Genomic DNA, 17,850 nt, shown 5'->3' on the forward strand with positions numbered 1-17,850 from the left:
AGCATACCACAGATTGTTTGGCTTAATTGCATAAGACAGCATAGTTCAGAAGATGTAAGCATGCTTTATTCAAAACACAGAAGGGTGCATATGAAGGAGTTGTCCAAAAGCACGGAACAATGTAGCTATGTCATGACTTAAGTATTTATCAGTAAGTGTGATAAATAACACGATATGCTCAATGAAAAGGAGTTAATTGTTCCTCTCTTTTGCTTTGCATATGCATGTTTAACCGGCCTGGAGAAGTTAATGTTATAAGTAGCACATAGTTAAAGGATTGAGTTAAAGGGAATTAGAGGTGTAGCTATTTTGAGTCCTTTCTGCTTGCTGTTGTCAGCTAGAAGGGGAAAAAACGTCAGTGTGAAAATTCAGAACCCAAGTGCAGAAGTGGTTGAATCCGGAAAGGGGGTCTGTGCCGGCAGGTGCCTGTGCCCTGTTACATAACAAGAAGCATACCCTATTCTAGTCAGTACTAATGTAGTTAATCTCCTGATACTCTTTGCTTGCTGCTTCTTTCACAGTAAATCTGTTCCTGGGACTGACTGTGATCAAAACCGGCATGTTTGTACCCTGTCCTTCCATAACAAGAGACTCCCTTAACTTAATGATCCACTAGAGTGATGTCCCAGAAGAAATTTACAGCTGTTACAGCTCTAACTTGTACTACCCACAAATGGCTCTGAATCAAGAGCCGCAGCTGTCTCCCTGAAAGTCTACAGTTCTGTCTCCACTGCTTTCAAACAGAATTTGAGTGCAGAATGAATTATGGAGTATGGTGACAGAATTAATTTCTCAAAACATCTGACAAAAATGGTGGAAAGTATGTATTGGTTATGTTGGGGGTTTTTTAGACACTTAAGCCACAGTACACAAAACAAGTCTGACTTCCCTCATATACAGCTACTGTAGAACTCTCAAAAATACTATTTTCAGCATTATAAATATCTGTTCAACAACAGTGAATTTTATCTGACATCAATATTTTTTTTAAAAAAAGCACCACCAAAAAATAGGACTCCTTTATGCAGTGAGATTTTTAGTTTTAAAAAGGGGTTACATTACAAAGTCCTGTGAAGAAAAACAGCGTACATGCTTGAGGGACGAAACAAGGAGTGCTACTTTTACTGTTGTCAGCTTCTGATGCACGTATACATCTGAGAGTAAAAGACCTTCGAATAATATTGTTTCTGGTTGCATTTACGATGAAAGTCTGCAGAAGCAATGGAGCCAGATAATGTTTATGCTCATTCAGCTTTTTTCATTACTCCAGAGCATGCTCTTTGCACTTATATTCAATTGGACAGCTTGCTGCTAAAAAAAAGAATGTCCTACAGAGACTTCCCAGAGTGTCAGTGAAAACGACCATACCAGGTTCTGCTTCAAATGACTATATGCTAGCTTTTTTTCCAGAATTTTGGCCTTATATTTGCCTTCAGGTTCATCTAGGAGACAGTAATGAGTAGTTACGCATTTTGAGTCCTTGCAGATGTAGTTCTAACCCTATAAATCTGAAAATAAGTTCACAGAACAATTTAAACTGATTGTTGTTCTACCCTACCCTAAACTTTTAATCAGACTAGAAGTGATGGGGTAAGAGCTTTGCCTCAAAGATAACTATGGAAATGTGTGTAACATTTTCATGGTAAAATCTTCTCAAACTCATCCCAAACCACTCATTAAACTAACTTGGCATTCAGTTCTGTTAACTCTTACTCATACTGCTGATATTTCTGGGGACAAAGAAAGAAGAAGATGGAGAATTTTGGTTTTTTCAAAAACCCCTAGGACTGATGAGTCCAAGTTAGCCTCTGAGGCGTATTCCCACAGAATTTCGTGATGCAGTCTTGGTACGTTGTCTTGGTATTACATCTTCCATAGAAACAGTCTCGCTGTATTTTTTTAAAGGATCTCTGATACTTGTAGAAAAGTTAAATTTGTGTACATTTCATCATATCTATGGAACTGCGGTGTCTAGTCACTGCTGTCTAATGGCTTTGGAGAACTGCAAAAGCACACCTGGTCAGCCAAGGTGGTTCCCAAAAGCCAGGACTTCTGTTTTGGCTGCGCTTACGGCAGAAGCAGGCCAGCAATAGAGGGTCTCTGCTCATCAGCAGGAAGGGAAGAATGGAGGAGTTTCTCAGTAAGGGCTCCTTTGGTGGAGAGCAGCGATTAATTTCCTTAACTATTTAAGATAGTCCAAGTAGTATATAAGTGCACAGGTTTACAGAACTGATGCCTTTAACAGTCCATCTCTACTGGTGCAAGGAGTGAGTACTCCCATTGCAGCCAGAAGAAAGCACTTAATATATGTCTGCGATGTTGTATCTAAGGAGGGCAACAGATGCGGATGAAATACAAAAAGGAATGTTTTAGCAATGACATCCTGAAGTATGTTTCTTCTCTGTATCATCCATGTGCTTTCAGAAAGGCAGTGCAGTAAATGAAGTAGGCTGGACTAATTGACTGAGTATTTAACACCTGCATTACAAAAAAAAAAATAATGCTGTGATATGGAATCTCTAGCTCCTGGTTCCTCTGGCTAAGGGAATCTTTCTTCTAAGAGATTAAACATCTTATTTAAAACACAGAACAAGTACAAACCTGCCAGACTATAATATGAAAAAAATGCTGCTTTTCTCTTTTACCAACTCATCACTTCTTCTTACCCCTCAAAAAAGTACAGTTTCTTTGCATGAATGCAAAGTACTTTGATGTCTATCCTGGCCAGCAACAAAGGAACCTCAATTCCATCTTATTGCTAACTAAGGCTAAAAACCACGCTGCAAAAATAAAATCTAAATCTGTGCAACTTTATAGAAAAATGGAACTGATGCATCAATACCAAGATTTAGCACTTCTACGCTGCTAGAGATGTTGCTGAATTGTATGAATCATCCCATAGCAATTTTAATTCTAGTGTGGTTATCCAAACCCCAGAATCCCAATGTTTGCACTTTCTGGAGGACTGAAAAAAAAATATGGAAGAACACAGCATGAAATTATTATGTCCCCTTTGCAGTGGACATATAAAAAAAAAAAAACAAAAAGAAAGTGTTAAGTGATTTGATGGAGTAAAAAATACCTAAATGAAATAGTATAGGGATTAGGAAATAGGATGCTTTCAGCTCCTGAGCTGAATCTGTTGAACTGCATTGTGATATTTTTATTATTTCAATATGCGGTCTCAGAAATACTTGAGGTAAGTTTTGTTATCACAAGGAAAGATTATAATTCATACAAAAATTCCTTTTATTGAGTATCTCATTTTCAGGTAAAATGTGTATAAAAGTTATCAATTCCATATGGTCAAACATATGGTATGAAATACTTGTGTCCACTTACAAGACACATGACAATATTTCAACAGCTCTCTCCTTTGAATTTCATGGTGGAGAGACATAACAAAAGCATAAATTTTCGTTAGCTGTATTTGTATTTTCAAAAATGAACTACACCAACAAACAACCTCCAACAGCATAAAAAAATACACTGAAGAATAATTAAAAGAAAATAATACAAAGCTAGGCAAAGTCTGCAGAATTTAAGTATTAAAACATAATCCTTGGACTATGGTATGTCAGAGCTGTCGCTGAAAATCAGCTGTTCTGTAAAGGTGTGAATGTAAAGGCAAAGGATGTACAGTTGGTGCTTGTACCAAAGGAATCACGGAATCACAGGATGGTTGAAGTTGGAAGGGACCTCTGGAGGTCATCTTGTTCAGCCCCCCTGGTTAAGCAGGGCCACCTAGTGATGGCTGCCCAGGACCATGTCCAGACATTTTTTTAACATCTCCAACAAGGATGGAGATTCTACAGCCTCTGAAGGCAACCTGCTCCAGTGCTTGGTCACCCTCACAGGAAAAAATTGTTTCCCGATGTTCAGAGGGAGCCTCCTTGTTTCATTTTGGGCCTGTCACTGTACACTACTGAAAAAAGCCTGGCTCCCTCCATCTTCTTTGTACCCTCCCTTCAGGTATTTATCTAACACTGATGAGATCCCCCTGAGCCTTCTCTTCTCCAGGCTGGACAGTCCCAGCTCTCTCAGCCTTCCCCCGTGTGTGAGGTGCTCCAGTCCCTTAATCATCCTTGTGGTCTTTAGTTGGGCTATCTCCAGTATGTCACGTCCATGTCTCATGTATGGAGAAGCCCCAAACTGGACCCAGCATGCCACGTGTGGCCTCACCAGTGCTGAGTAGAGGGTCACCTCCCTTGGTGACCTCAGGTCACCAAGGATCACCTTGGCAATACTGCTAATGCAGGCTGCTGCTGGCTGCCTTGCTGCAAGGACACTTTGCAGGCTCATGGTCAGCTTTTTGTCCACCAGGATCCCCGGGTCTTTTTCTGCAAAGCTGTTTTCCAGCCAGTTGGCATGGAGCACGTACTGGTGCATGAAGTTATTCCTCCCCAGGTGCAGGTTATTGTGTTTCTCTTTGTTAAACTTTGTGAGATTCACTTTTGCCCATTTATCCGCATCTTTAAAGAGCACGAAAGTGTGCCGCGTAATTCAAACAGACCAAAACAAAGAAACTACTACGCTGCAAACTGGCTTCTTGAACTCTAGGCCAGAGGTGCTCCTGTAAGCGAGCAGCCAGGTGTTTAGCATCAGTGCTGCTTTCCCTTTAGCCTCACTAGACAATCAGAACAAGACATAAACCTCCTCAGGACTGCAGTCTCTGCAGCCTTCAGTGGTATTGTGGATATCATCACTCACAAAACACCTTGGTTCCTCTACGGAAGCATTAATACATGTTTGTACAACTTGATATGCCACCTTCAGCAATAGAAATAAATAAAAATGTTCTTTTATACGAAGAAGAAAAATGGTGTTTTCAAACAGTGGCTCAGAAACTCTGATTACTTAACCATCGATACCTTTTTTTCAGAACATAACAAATGTGAAAGAAGTATGATACCCTTATGCAGCAGCCTGCTTTCCACTCCAGGAACTCAGAAACAATTAAGTTGGGCTTTCTTTCAGATTGCAGAATTAGGCCTTTCAAACCAAGGAAATAAAGTGGAGTGTATCTTCAAAATGTAGTGGAACAAGGGTTGGTTGATCTACAGTTTCCATCTACTTTCACCCCATATAGTTAAACAAAGATTCACGGTAATTTTTTGATACATTGCTGATGGGGGTGGGGGCAGGAAGGGTAGTGTCACCTTTTTCTGTGGCACATGTTGGCTCCAGCTCTTTTCCTTGCCTTCCCCTTCCCACCTCCTTTCTTACACCTCCTCTCTCAGATGCTCCTGTCACTCTGCAGCGGTCAGGTCTGATCTGCCAGGGCTGGGGCCGCAGCAGAGCTAACACTAACAGACCTGGCTTACTCCATGCAGCTGGTGTGTCTCCGTGCTGCGGTCCCCAATGTGTGCTGTCGTACCTGTATCAACCACCCTGCTCCCTTCGGAGCATCCCACATACCCACTCCCTGAACACACTTCGTGCCTGTAGTTGTCTTCATACCCGTTGCCGTGATCAGCCAGCAAAGGACCACGCTGCCGACAGTGACATCTGCCGTTAGAGTCAGTGGCTGGGGTCACCACTCAAACCACCCCACTCTTGTGAGACAGGAAAAATAGGGGCAAAGCCAGAACAGGAGTGCTGACCCCTGGATTCTGCTCGGGAAGGGCTCTGGGCGGAGGTGAACGTGCTGCTGAACAGCACCAATAGCCACACCAGCAGCTCCATTCGGTGAGAGGTGGAAGAAGCAGCAACTGGAGGTTGAGAGCCCTTGTCACCCCTGGAATTGGTTGTAACCCCTGGAACAGGTGTGCCTTCTACACTAGTTACAGGGAAAGAGCCGACCTGAAGTTACATGTAACATCAGTAATCGCAGGCACCGCAATGCTGTTAAGAGAAAGCAAAGATCTGGCCGATTAAATAATGTATTTTTTAAGTTTTAGGTGGTTTTTGCAGATCACGAGCAAGTTAACACAAGCTTTTCTTTTGTTTTGGTAATAGGAGGCAAAGAAATGCACTGAGACAGGTAAGAGGAAGTTAGGGAGTTGTTTATGAAAAGAGATTTTCCTGAATCAAGTAAACCCTTGAAGGAAATAATGTTTCAGAATAAAATCTCAAAAAGCAAAAAAATTCTCAAAAGCAGATGTATGCACATTTTATGTGCATAACACCACATGAAAGAGTAATACTTTTCTGTATATATATATATATATTAAGAGATCTTTTCTGATGTATCATCATAAATGATGAAAAGCTAAAAACAGAGAAAACTTGTTTGCTGTAGTGAACCTGTAGTGCTACTCCTGCCCCTTATCCTGTAAGGCAAGAAAGAAAAAGTAGCGTACACTGCCTTTTAATGCAGCAGAGGCCATTCACCAGTCATTTTGTTTAAACTCCCCTCTCCGGGAAGTGTATGAAATATGGAGTAATTCCAGAATTCCACAAATGTGGAATACACTTCTCCAGCAATCTCATTTTAACAACGTATTCTAATCCATTAAACTCACTCTGGTGAGCCTGCAGTGAACCATGATATTTCTAAATCAAAATAAAATCAAAGGCCTTAAGCCAGACTGCAGAGCTAAAATTCTTTTTCATATCCCTTCACTTTATTTACAGAGGATTCTTATGTTCAAATGTAGCAAATCATCATGACAGAATAATTATGATGTCTTGTCATGTCATATTTTTTGAAACAATGTCAAATACTGAACCGAAGGACCTGCAGAAAACTAATAGTAAAAAACCCCAAAGCCAAACAGTGATGGATGAAAGACAACTCGTAATGAGCATGTCAAAACTTTGTTTTCTCTGCTGCTTTACCTGACAGTTGATACTTCTGCAGCACCAAATCCTGTTAGTGCAATGATTTAAATCCTTAACATGATACCCTATTTGATCTGCCACATAGCTGGGTACAGGGCAAACTGTCAATTCCAGGGTACGACGGGGCTTCTTAACCTCTGCAAAGCCTTGCTTTTCCTGACCAGCAGTGGGATACAATCTACATGGATTGTTACACATGATTTCTGAGATGTGAGATTGTCTCAATGTGTAGCTAGGCTTTTTCATATTTTTAATCTGTCTACCTGTATAAGCAAATTGTTCTGGGACAGGTCATAGCAGCAGACTTTCATGAAAGCAAACGCAGAGTGGGTAGAAAGAAAACTACATTGCTAAAGTAAGCAAGGATAATGGAATAACAAACCAAATAGAAAAAATAATTTTTAGAGTTGCCTTTAAACGATTTCAGGAAACACAAAGAGCTGAATGTTAGTAACTGTTTTATTTTGATTTGAAGCAAGTCAAGCAGGTGAATTTTGCATCCTTTTCAAATACTGGATTTTTAATTTTAGTGCTCTATACATCCCCCAATTAAGCATAGACACAGGAAAGAAGTAAACATTTCCATGTCAGAATTCTTCACTCTTGTATTTAATTAGATGTGTTTAAATCTCATCTTGCACAAGTGGAAATTACTATTTCTATTTTGCAAATGTACATAATTTGATCAAATCACGTCTTAATCTCCTCATTGGTAAGTTTTCCACTATAAAGCTCACTTTCCTTTAATCATTTTAATTTGTCTTCTCTGTATCCACTCCAGTTAAAGGAGATCTTTCTTCAGTTTGAAATACCAGAAACAGAACCAATTCCCCAGCAACAGTCACACTAATGCCAAATATAGGGATATGTGGCAACTATACACTTCTGCTATAGTTTCCACACTTTTTGGCCACAGATTGGATTAACGCTGTCTGCCACAGCCCCTCACTGGGACTTGTGTCCAAGCAGTGCTACTGTGACCTAAGCTCTTCTTCTGTGACAGAGATTCCCATAACTAAGACCACTGTCCTCAAAAGACAAGCTGTGTACTTGTTTCCTGGATACCTGACTTGATATTTTTCCTATTGAAACCCACTTTTGGCCATCATATTGCCAAGCTCTAATGCCTGACCCAGTTCCATCACACCTGTTTTTTCACAATTTACTCTCAGAGCAGGAAGTTCTATCAGCATAATTTATTAATACTTAACGTGCCTTTTCCCCAACTACAAGACAGAAATATTACTTGAGCATGTCTGCTTTTTTTCTGCATTATTTCTAATTCTGTTTTTGCCACCTGTGAATGGACCAATACCTTTGGTGATACCAGATTGTGAAAAGCTAAAGTACACAAAGTCAAAATACAGGATTGAAGGTAGACCTGTCTGTTTGAGTTCTGATGCCATCAACATTTTTCTGTGGAAGTTGATACACATTTTAAGGTTCTCCAAACAAAGGTTTGTGTATACCTTTATTTTACCAGAGTCCATTTGGATTTAATTAATGTAGCATTAAAAATAAAAAGGGGTAATTTTTCTTTTTTCATAATTTTTAGTATAATCTTAATGCCATCCATTACTCTTAAAATCTATACATTTTATCCAGAAAGGCTACACAATTTCCTATAATTTTAAAAAAGTGATGGCTAATAGTTATAACAACAACAAAAATATTATTCAAGACCTTGCTTCAGCACTACTGCTCTTGGTTTATGTCATTGGTACCTTATTTCACAATGTGTAATTTTATACTAGCTGCAAAATAATTTGGACTATCTATTTATTAGTTAGTCTGGAATTGTTTTGTAAAGATATAGTAATTACGGGTTTATAAGGTAATTTTGCAACCCAGGAAAATACACTCAACCCCCCCTGGGCTTAGAGAAATCCAGTAATCTTGAGTTTCTTCTGCTAAGGTCCCCTTTGACATATTAACAGGTCTCTTGAACACTTCTAATTTCCTGTCTATTCCTAGATGGCCCTTTCTGTCCCCAGCCCTGAACCCTGCCCCCTTTCCAAAAAATCTCAGTCATCTGTCCTTTGGGGACAGCTTGGTAATTGATGCACTGATAAAAGTTTGTCACTTCTGCTGCTGCTCTAACTCTTCCCCACCTGCTTGAAAGAGCTATAGTAACAGCACCGAAATGGACATAACCCCTTGCTGTAGCATATCGTCTTCTGCTATTTGTGGCTCAAATTGATGAACACATACTGCCGTCTGCCCCAGGGGTGTTTGAGAGGGACCTTTTGGAGCCACTGGATTGTGACATTGGAAAGCAGCAGACCCCTTTGGTTTCTGTAGGAGCAACACCTGGACCCCTCCTTCCTGCTGGGAACACTAGGGACAGTATGAGGTCTTTTGTGTCCTGGACTGTGGAAAAGGGCAGCTTCCGCCTCAGCAGCCAGGCTGCATTGCTTCGCTGAGTGGACCTGGCTGATGCCATCCTCATCCTCCTGACACCAGCACAGTTTTAAGTAGAGAGGATGCTGGCATGTCTCTCCCCTCTCAGCAAAGCAGATCAATAGAACTTTTCTTATTGCTCAAGGTTTCATGTTTTCTACAGCCGTAGGCAGACATTACAGCTGGCGTTAAGCATATCCAGGTCTACTTTCAAACCACTAGCTTAGGCACTTGAGAAATACTGATAACCATCTGATAATTTTGAAATAATAATAATAATATGACTCTGGAAGGCTCTGAAAGTGAGTCTCTGTGTAAAATGTATGTAGGAAGGGGATGAATCAGAACCAGTTATGTTAATACACTATTATATTAATAAATCAACATGTTCATATTATTATACCCAGGTTTATATTATTAAATCCAGAGGGGAAACAAGTGTCACAAAGAGGTGAACAAAGGGTTTCTCCTGGCAGGATGAAACTATGTGAGCTTAAAGATCCACGGTGTTTCAGAAGGCTTGAGGCACTTTAAGAATTCAGTCTTTCTAACTGCCTATGCGTAAAAGATGAAAATCTTCTGCATGCTTAGATTTTAAGATAACATGTAGATAACAAGTCACATATGCACAGGTACAGTAGAGCGTTTGGAAGGGCTGAATGTTGTAAATTAGGAGAAGCTTGGAAGCTTAGCAAAATACAACTTTAGGTTAAGTAGCAAAAATAATGGTATGTGTATATATGTATAATCTGAGAATAATTTAGGTTTTGCTGTTTCTTGCTAAGAATGATACCTTTAATCTCTTTCTGCATCTGAACACTTATTTGACAAACATAACCACAATTTTTTTCATCAATAATACAAAAATAGTGCTTCAGATAAAAATATAGTTGTCATGGGACAAAACTGTAGGTAATATATGCAGAAGTTACAGTAGCATCCAGAAGTTCATATTTTGTTGCCATTGCCATTAGGGAAAACCTTTATTAACAGTTCGCATTTTTTTCCTCAGCAAAGCGCTTTCAAAACATTTGCTAATTAAAACCTTTATATCTTTTAGACAGTAAAAATGCCTTTTCCAACCTGCAACAGCTATGTAACTTATTTTATTAGTGGTTTAGTAATGAAGTCAGATAAACCTTTGATTTAATAATTAGCATTTATAGATTAGCTTCTGCCTTCAAAGCACTTTGCAAACATTAACTAATTAATTCTTGCAACTCCCCTGTAATTTGGGGAAACAGGTATATTCATACACCTTTGCCTATGGTTTAGGAAAGAAAGTATTATCTCAGACATTTTATGCAACAGAGAATTAAGACATATAAAGGAAGTTATTCACCTAAGTCCAGAAAGATGACAACATTGTCCGAGTACTAACTAAATTATTGTTGTGGTTTAACCTGGCAGGCAGCTGAACACCACACAAGCCATTTGCTCAACTCCTCGCCAGGTGAGATCAGGGAGAGAATCGGAGGCGAGGCGGGGAAGTAAAATTCATGAGTTGAGATAAAAACAGTTCAATGCAACAGAAAAGGAAGGGAAAATAATAACAACGAGGATGACAAGGACAACGATAGAATTGGAATACACAAAAGAGGTGATGCACAACACAGTCGCTCACCACCCACTGACCAATACCCGGCCAGTTCCTGAGCAGTGGCCCCCAGCCAGCTTTCCCCCTAGGTTATGTACTGAGCATGATGCCATATGGTATGGGGTAGCCCTTTGGCCAGTTGGGGCCAGCTGTCCTGGCTGTGTCTCCTCCCAGCTTCTTGTGCCCCCACAGCCCTCTCGCTGGTGGGGTGGGAAGCTGAAAAGTCCTTGACTCTGTGTAAGCACTGCTCAGCAGCAACTAAAACATCAACATTATTCTCATCCTAAATCCAAAGCACAGCACTGTACCAGCTACTAGGGAAAAAATTAACTCTATCCCAGGCAAAACCAGGACAACTATTCTCCTCATCCTCTTCTGTACTCCAGTCACTCTGCTCTTTCACTGATTTCTTCTGGAGGGGTCCAGCCAGGTCTGCCCAAGCAAAGCAAAGCTTTGGATGCTGAGCAGGTCCCTCCATCTTCTCTTTACCCAGCCTCTCAGGCCACTCGCTCGTGGTATGCGCATACCTCAGGGACGTGTGCGGCAGGTGTGGCAGGCGAGCCAAGTGTTAGACTTAACAGGTCTCTCCCAGGGATGCTCCTCTGGGCTCGCTGGCCTCACTAATGAACTCTGCCCACCCTGACCTACCTGGTGCTATCTCTCCCTGGCCATCGCCACGATACAAAGACAAAATTATTTTTTAAAAAAGCAGTGTTCTCCTGCTGACAGCCTGCTTTATTTCTGCCTTGAGTGCAACCTGCTACAAGTATTTATTATTGTAAAAGAGGAACATTGTTCCCATTCCTTCCTATGGGTTTACTGTTTTGTTACCTACAATAATATAGCTTTCCTGTCTACTGCAACCCATCTAGCTACAATGTTATACTGCATTTTAGCCATATGATAGATAATTACCTCTGCTTATGCTGCAGGTGGAATGAGTGAAATGAGCTGCGAAAAGGCTGCGCCCATGGCGCTGATATCAGAGGACAATGAGGAATCATTTGCAGTGTTTCGACTGAGCAAAGCAAGTAAGTTTTCTTGACTCACAGGCTTTAGGAAATTTCCTGAAATTAAGATACTTTTTTTACAGCCAATAGAGGCCATTAACAAGATGTCAAAATTAATAAGTTGTTTTCACTGAATTTAAGAATTCCATCACGTACAAAGGCCCAATTATTTATCATTCTTTGTTTTTACTAAATGTTGGGAATTAACATTATTGTGTAAGTTTTGTGTATTTTGTAAGTGTATTTTTGTTTGATGAAATAGTAAGCTAAATATTAATTGTATCACTGCTGTTTCTTTTCAACATTTAAAAAGATCTAAGAAACTTCAGGACATTTTTAGTAGCTCAACTGAAGCAAGTTTTCATACATCTTGGTGTCTTCTAGCAAGAGAAACAGAGTGAAAGAGCAATGGAGAGATATCTGTTAATGCGTACTTCATCATCACATTCAGATAAACAATACAATTAAATAATGTAGGAGATTTGTAAAGATTAGAGAATTAGGAGCTAAGCATTCCTTGGTGATCAGCTGTTTGTTAAGTATTGAAGAGTAACTTTTTGTGATTCTGTTTCTGTAAGCTGAGTCTGTCAAGTGGAGACTAGTAGAAAAGAGAACAGTGCTGCATTTTGTATTTGGTGTGCCAAGCACTATTTCTCTATGGAGATGAACAGATATTTTTTTTTAATTTGCTATTTTATTGTATTTATAATTAGCCGTCTGGAAAAAAAAAAGTTCTCTTTTAGCATCTGCAGTGATGCATTGATTCTTTCATTACAGCAAATACACATGACCCCCGGTGTTCAACTGTAAACAATAATAGTTACTGGCTTCATTAGGAAGCTAGCAGATGGCTTATAAGTTCTCATGGTAGCTTTTATCCATTTGAGGCTTGCAGCATGCAAATGTTTGTCTTTTAAACAGGATAAAACAATGTAAAAGGGGCTCTGTGCTTTGTTTTTATTAGTAGCAATTCATTTGTATTGCAGATTTGAATCTGAGTATCTTGAGTGCACTGTCAGTTTTTCCTGGCTGCAGGTAAAATACTCTCTGGGCTTTGCCTCTGCTTCTGTGGCATTTTCTATACCAGAAGAAATGAGGTCAAATAGCACTTCTGATGCTTTGATAGAGCGGTCCCCCTTCCCCTTCCCCTTCCCCCCTTTCAGCAGAGAGGCAGCACTGCCTCTAGTTTACCCTACATGGACTGGGGATCTGACCATGGAGATCATTGGTGCCATTTTGTAGTTCCAAAATGTGATTTACCCAGCAAACATTTTACAAAGAAATGGGTTTGTACAGTTTTGGAATACCTGATGAATAACAACTCATTTACTGTCATCACCAGTCTGGTGCTTGCAGTGTGATGAACTTCAGGGTGCTTCTCAGATAGGCTGCAGGCAGTTGCAATGATTGTCAGACATAATTGCCACATTTGTTACTTAACTGGGCAGAGCTATCTGAAGAACAGTTAATCTTCAGTAAGATTTGGTAAAGCACAATAGGTCTTTTAAAGCAGAACAGTTTTATTTTAGTGCGTGAGTCTTTGGTGGCTTTTCTCATACTTCTAATACAGCCCAGGCTCTCATTACTATTTTCATGTACTCAATTTTTTGTTGGTAGCTGGAATCAAGCTACATTGTCAAGAAATGGAAGCAGGGGTTGTCTATTAAATATGATGTTAAATAACTTCAGTTCTCTTTGAAAGCACAGACCCGTGGTGGTGCAAACTCCCTCAAAAGTTGTTGAGTTGCACCACTGTCTTTCAACTGGATTTGCACACGGAGCAACCCATAGGTAGTTCATTGTTTATGTTCATGCAGTATTGACTGCTCATGGTTTCTTCACACTAAGGCATAAGCATGTGACTGGTTGATTTTTATGATACAAACGCCTCTCTTCAGACAGAAATCAGCCATTTCTTTCAGAAAGGACCATCAAAAATGAAGAAAGGACCATCAAAAAAAAAGAAACTTTTTTACAGGAGAAGTCTTATTCTGAGGGCTTACATGAACCTGACTGCTGCCAGGGTCCTGTGTTTCCTTATCGTACAGTAAGGGTATGAGTATCAAATTAGGGGGCTTTTTTGAGTAAACAGTGATCTAATTAATCTTCAGGGTTTTATATTATATTTCCATGTTATATATTCAGTTTTAAAGTTCAAAATTACTTTTGTTTGGAGGGACATCTGTATCTCCTGGAACAGATTCTGGAATTTTGCTTTCAAAGCATGTATTTTCACTTTTTACCCTCTTTTGTTTTATTTAAAATAGTATTTGCATAAAAAACTTTCTTTCTTCTAAGCACATCTGCTCTTGCTTCTACCTCACCTGAAGATCTAACCCTTTGCATGTGACATCTTCAATGAAGAATAAGCAGCAGGAGCAGATGAGCTTTCAAGAAATAAAGATCCTATTTTCATGCAAATGTACGAGTAATTAAAAACGATGGGAGGAAAAAAAAAGGCAACTCAATATTCAATACCTTCAAATTTAATTTGAAGTATAATAGTTTTAAACTTTTGCATAAGAACTCCCAGACTTTAAGTGGTTTAGTTTTAAGTGCGGTAATAATTGTCATTCAGATTAATGGGTTAGTTTTTCTTATCAAAAGACACTTTTAAAATAAATTTGGGAGTAGTAGTAAGAAGGTTTAAAGATTATTTTTTTTTTTCCCTGTGGTTTGAAATAAAGTTAGTTAAATTCCTAAGTAAACTGAACTTCCGTTCAAGTCTGCGGGTTAAGTATAGCTATACTCAAAAAGCCAGCCTAAGGCCTGCTACAAGCTCCACATGGCTTCCACTATGGAAAGTATGCCAAGCTGTACCTTCAGCATTTGCTGTTGCTTCATTAACCATCTCACTTTCCCTGAAGGAAGCATTTCACTGAAAAACAATACTGAAAAACAAAGACTGTTTTTATTAAGTTTTGCCATTCCTTATTAATCACTTAAAAGCTTACAAAATCAGGAAGGGGAAGATAATTTTTGGTAGTAATGCATCCCACAATTCTATCCTTTTAAAACCACTGCCAAAATTAGGAGAGTTTTAACATACACCTATTCTGTTCTATTCTGTTCTGTTCTGTTCTATTCTCTGTCTACAGTAACACAGAGTTTGAAATTTGAGCATTCTCTATTCTCATAACAAATTAGCACAGTTCACAACAAAATAAAATCATTGCCTAAACATTGGACCTAGTTTCATTCATCTTCAAAGCTGTAACATTTCAAAGCTGGACTGCATAAAAAACTTTTGCCATTTTATCCTTTGCTATTTAAATTAATTACTCATTATATAGAAGTAGTCACAGCTCCCAAATAATAGGTGCACCTTTATTGATTAGCAATGTTTGTTTCTGATGGGTTCGGAAAGGATGGGCATTACATATATATTTACACACACACACATATATGTAAAAACAATGGAAAGCTATATAATTTAGATCCCACAGAATAAAGAAGTGAGGTATTGATGATTTATTGATTACAGTTTACATTTAGAAGAGAAGATACGGGAGCTGATAAATAAGGTAAATATTTTAAAATTCTGCCAGTAATAATCTAAAGGGAATATGTGATTTGCAGTAATACTTGGAATAATTCCTTCACTAATGCTGGCAACTAGAATTTCTTGTACAGCAGGCTGAGGTATGGCCCATGGACTTCACGGAGATTTGGTAATGCCCCACCCGCATCAGCTATTTCTTCCTTCCTTTGAATTCTGGCTTGTTTTTTGGTTTTGGTTTTGGTTTTGTTTCTTCCTAGTAGAAGGAGGTGGACCACAAGAATAAAGCGACACAATTTTATGGAAAACCGTTACTGTAAATGCTATGAATAAGACCTACCACTACATTTCAGTGCTTCAAATTTCAGTGGAATTACGAAATGGAGGAGGCTAATAGAGGTTGGGTGTAGCTATAATGGGTATGGCAACCTGTGCTCTATTAATTTGTTCCTGGATAAGATTTACTCAAATATTTTAGCTTTACTTTCTTGCAGACTGTTGGAACTTCATCACAGATTTGCTTAGCTGGTGCCTTAGGCAGCTACACCAAGTGTTTGAATTTCTTGTGATAATGAACAATTAAAACTAACTGAAAGCACCTATATTTTTATAATTGATTTAGCAGTTGATTGTCTCTCAAGATTAATGATTCCCCTGTGCTCAAAAAATAATGTTGTCAGTTGATGCCTGAAACCATATTATTTTTATTGCAAACATCACGGATGAAACATAATTTTTGTCAATTATGATTTGAGGGGATGAAACAGATTGTTCATAAAAGTAGAGAACATAAAATAAAATTTTCAAGACCACCACATAGACCATAGCTGATGACCATTTAGTTATAAATTAGCTACCTGTAACTACATTTGATATATTAATTCTTCTCCATATAGAACATAAAGCAAGGAACTCACAGGAAGTCTTTTTTTTATAGTACAGTAGTAAGATTGCTTCCATTTCTGCTTCTACCCTCATTTCATTTTCATAGCTTCATTCACTATATGCCTATTTAAAACATTATTATATTTATTCCGACCTATTAGAAAGACTTATAAAAATATTCTGGATGTCTTAAAAGCTTTGTGAAAGATATAATTAAATGGAATATTGTCCAGAACAGGATCCCAAGAAACTATTCACAAATGTATTTGGCCTATTTGTATTCATCATTGTACTCACAAAGAGTAAGAATAATACCACTGATGCCAGTTGTGCTAACAGCAGATGATTGTTTTGCATGTTCTACCAAAAACGGCCGTTAGTATTGCAAAACTGAGCATTCAAAAGTTAGAAACTGACAATATTATGAGAAGAACCATTAGGAGATTCCTTTAAGGAGGGAAACTAGGGATAATTTGCATCTTAATGTGTGGAAACAAAATCTGGAAATCTTCCAGAGGTGGATATCTGAATGTCTCGGAGGAAAAATTTTATATGAGAATATTAGATATGAAGTATAAATCCGAGATTCATCAGAGAGTTTGACAGCGCCTTTATATTACCATCACCCAGAAAAATGATGGAAATATCTGAGATATGTTAAGAATTAAGAGAGGACAGTCATAGACTAATTCAAGAGAATCATAAAAGTAAACCATAAACACACTCCGTATTGACTTAGAAAAATTTAATAATGTAGAGAATCTACAAAGACCAACACAGAACAGGCCAGCATGGGAGAAATTAGTTCACCCCCTTGCTGTGTGAAGGATTCACATGGGGCAAGGAGGTTTATTTTCTTCTCAGTACCATGATCCCCAGCACAAAAACCTCTCAGAAAGGATCCCCCACAATCACTGCTTTCAGTCCTATTTTCTGCATAGGCATCTGACATCAGTAGGAAGGCAGCTGTATTGCTCTAGGTAGTGAAGGTTAGAACTCACTGAAAAAAGACCTATTCTATTCTGTTCTGTTCTGTTCTGTTCTGTTCTGTTCTATTCTATTCTATTCTATTCTATTCTATTCTATTCTATTCTGTTCTGTTCTGTGCTGTTCTGTTCTGTTCTGTTCTGTTCTATTCTATTCTATTCTATTCTATTCTATTCTATTCTGTTCTATTCTGTTCTGTGCTGTTCTGTTCTGTTCTGTTCTGTTCTGTTCCGTTCCGTTCCGTTCCGTTCCGTTCTATTCCATCCTATTCCATTCTGTTCTGTTCTGCTCTGCTCTGTCCTGTTCTGTTCTGCCCTATTCTGTTCTATTCTGTTCTATTCTATTAATTTTCTTAGGCTGCACTTACTGTCTTACTTACTATTCCTTCCAATAACGAGGTGTGATGACTATCCTCATTTAACCTCTGTCCTAAGAAAACTAGGGAACATACAGGCATCTTTTGGTTTTGCTTTGTTGAGGAGGGGTCTGTTTTATGGTTTAGCTGGTCTGGCACACCAAACAGAAGGTAGTAACCCTGTATGATAGTCTTTTCTTTCTGAAATAATTGTTTATATTTTTTTCTTCCCCCTACCCTCAGTCCCTCCAGAATTTTGTCTGTCATACAAGTTAACCAGTCATAATATAGTAATCCTGATAGAAGCTGACAAAGAGACAACTCTGTCAAGCCA

At 38.8% G+C, this 17,850-nt stretch overlaps 1 protein-coding gene across 2 annotated transcripts in view; it reads left to right on the top strand.

Moving 5' to 3' along the window:
* DCTD (dCMP deaminase) overlaps positions 1–17,850 on the top strand; it is a 63,257-nt gene that overhangs the window by 3,465 nt on the left and 41,942 nt on the right. For both annotated transcript variants that reach the window (XM_056326374.1, XM_056326372.1), the window contains exon 3: positions 11,713–11,811. The gene's annotated coding sequence lies outside the window, so the exon portion shown is untranslated. The remainder of the gene's footprint in view (positions 1–11,712; positions 11,812–17,850) is intronic.

The sequence above is a fragment of the Falco biarmicus genome, chromosome 1 (assembly GCF_023638135.1).
Source record: "Falco biarmicus isolate bFalBia1 chromosome 1, bFalBia1.pri, whole genome shotgun sequence".
NCBI lineage: Eukaryota > Metazoa > Chordata > Aves > Falconiformes > Falconidae > Falco > Falco biarmicus.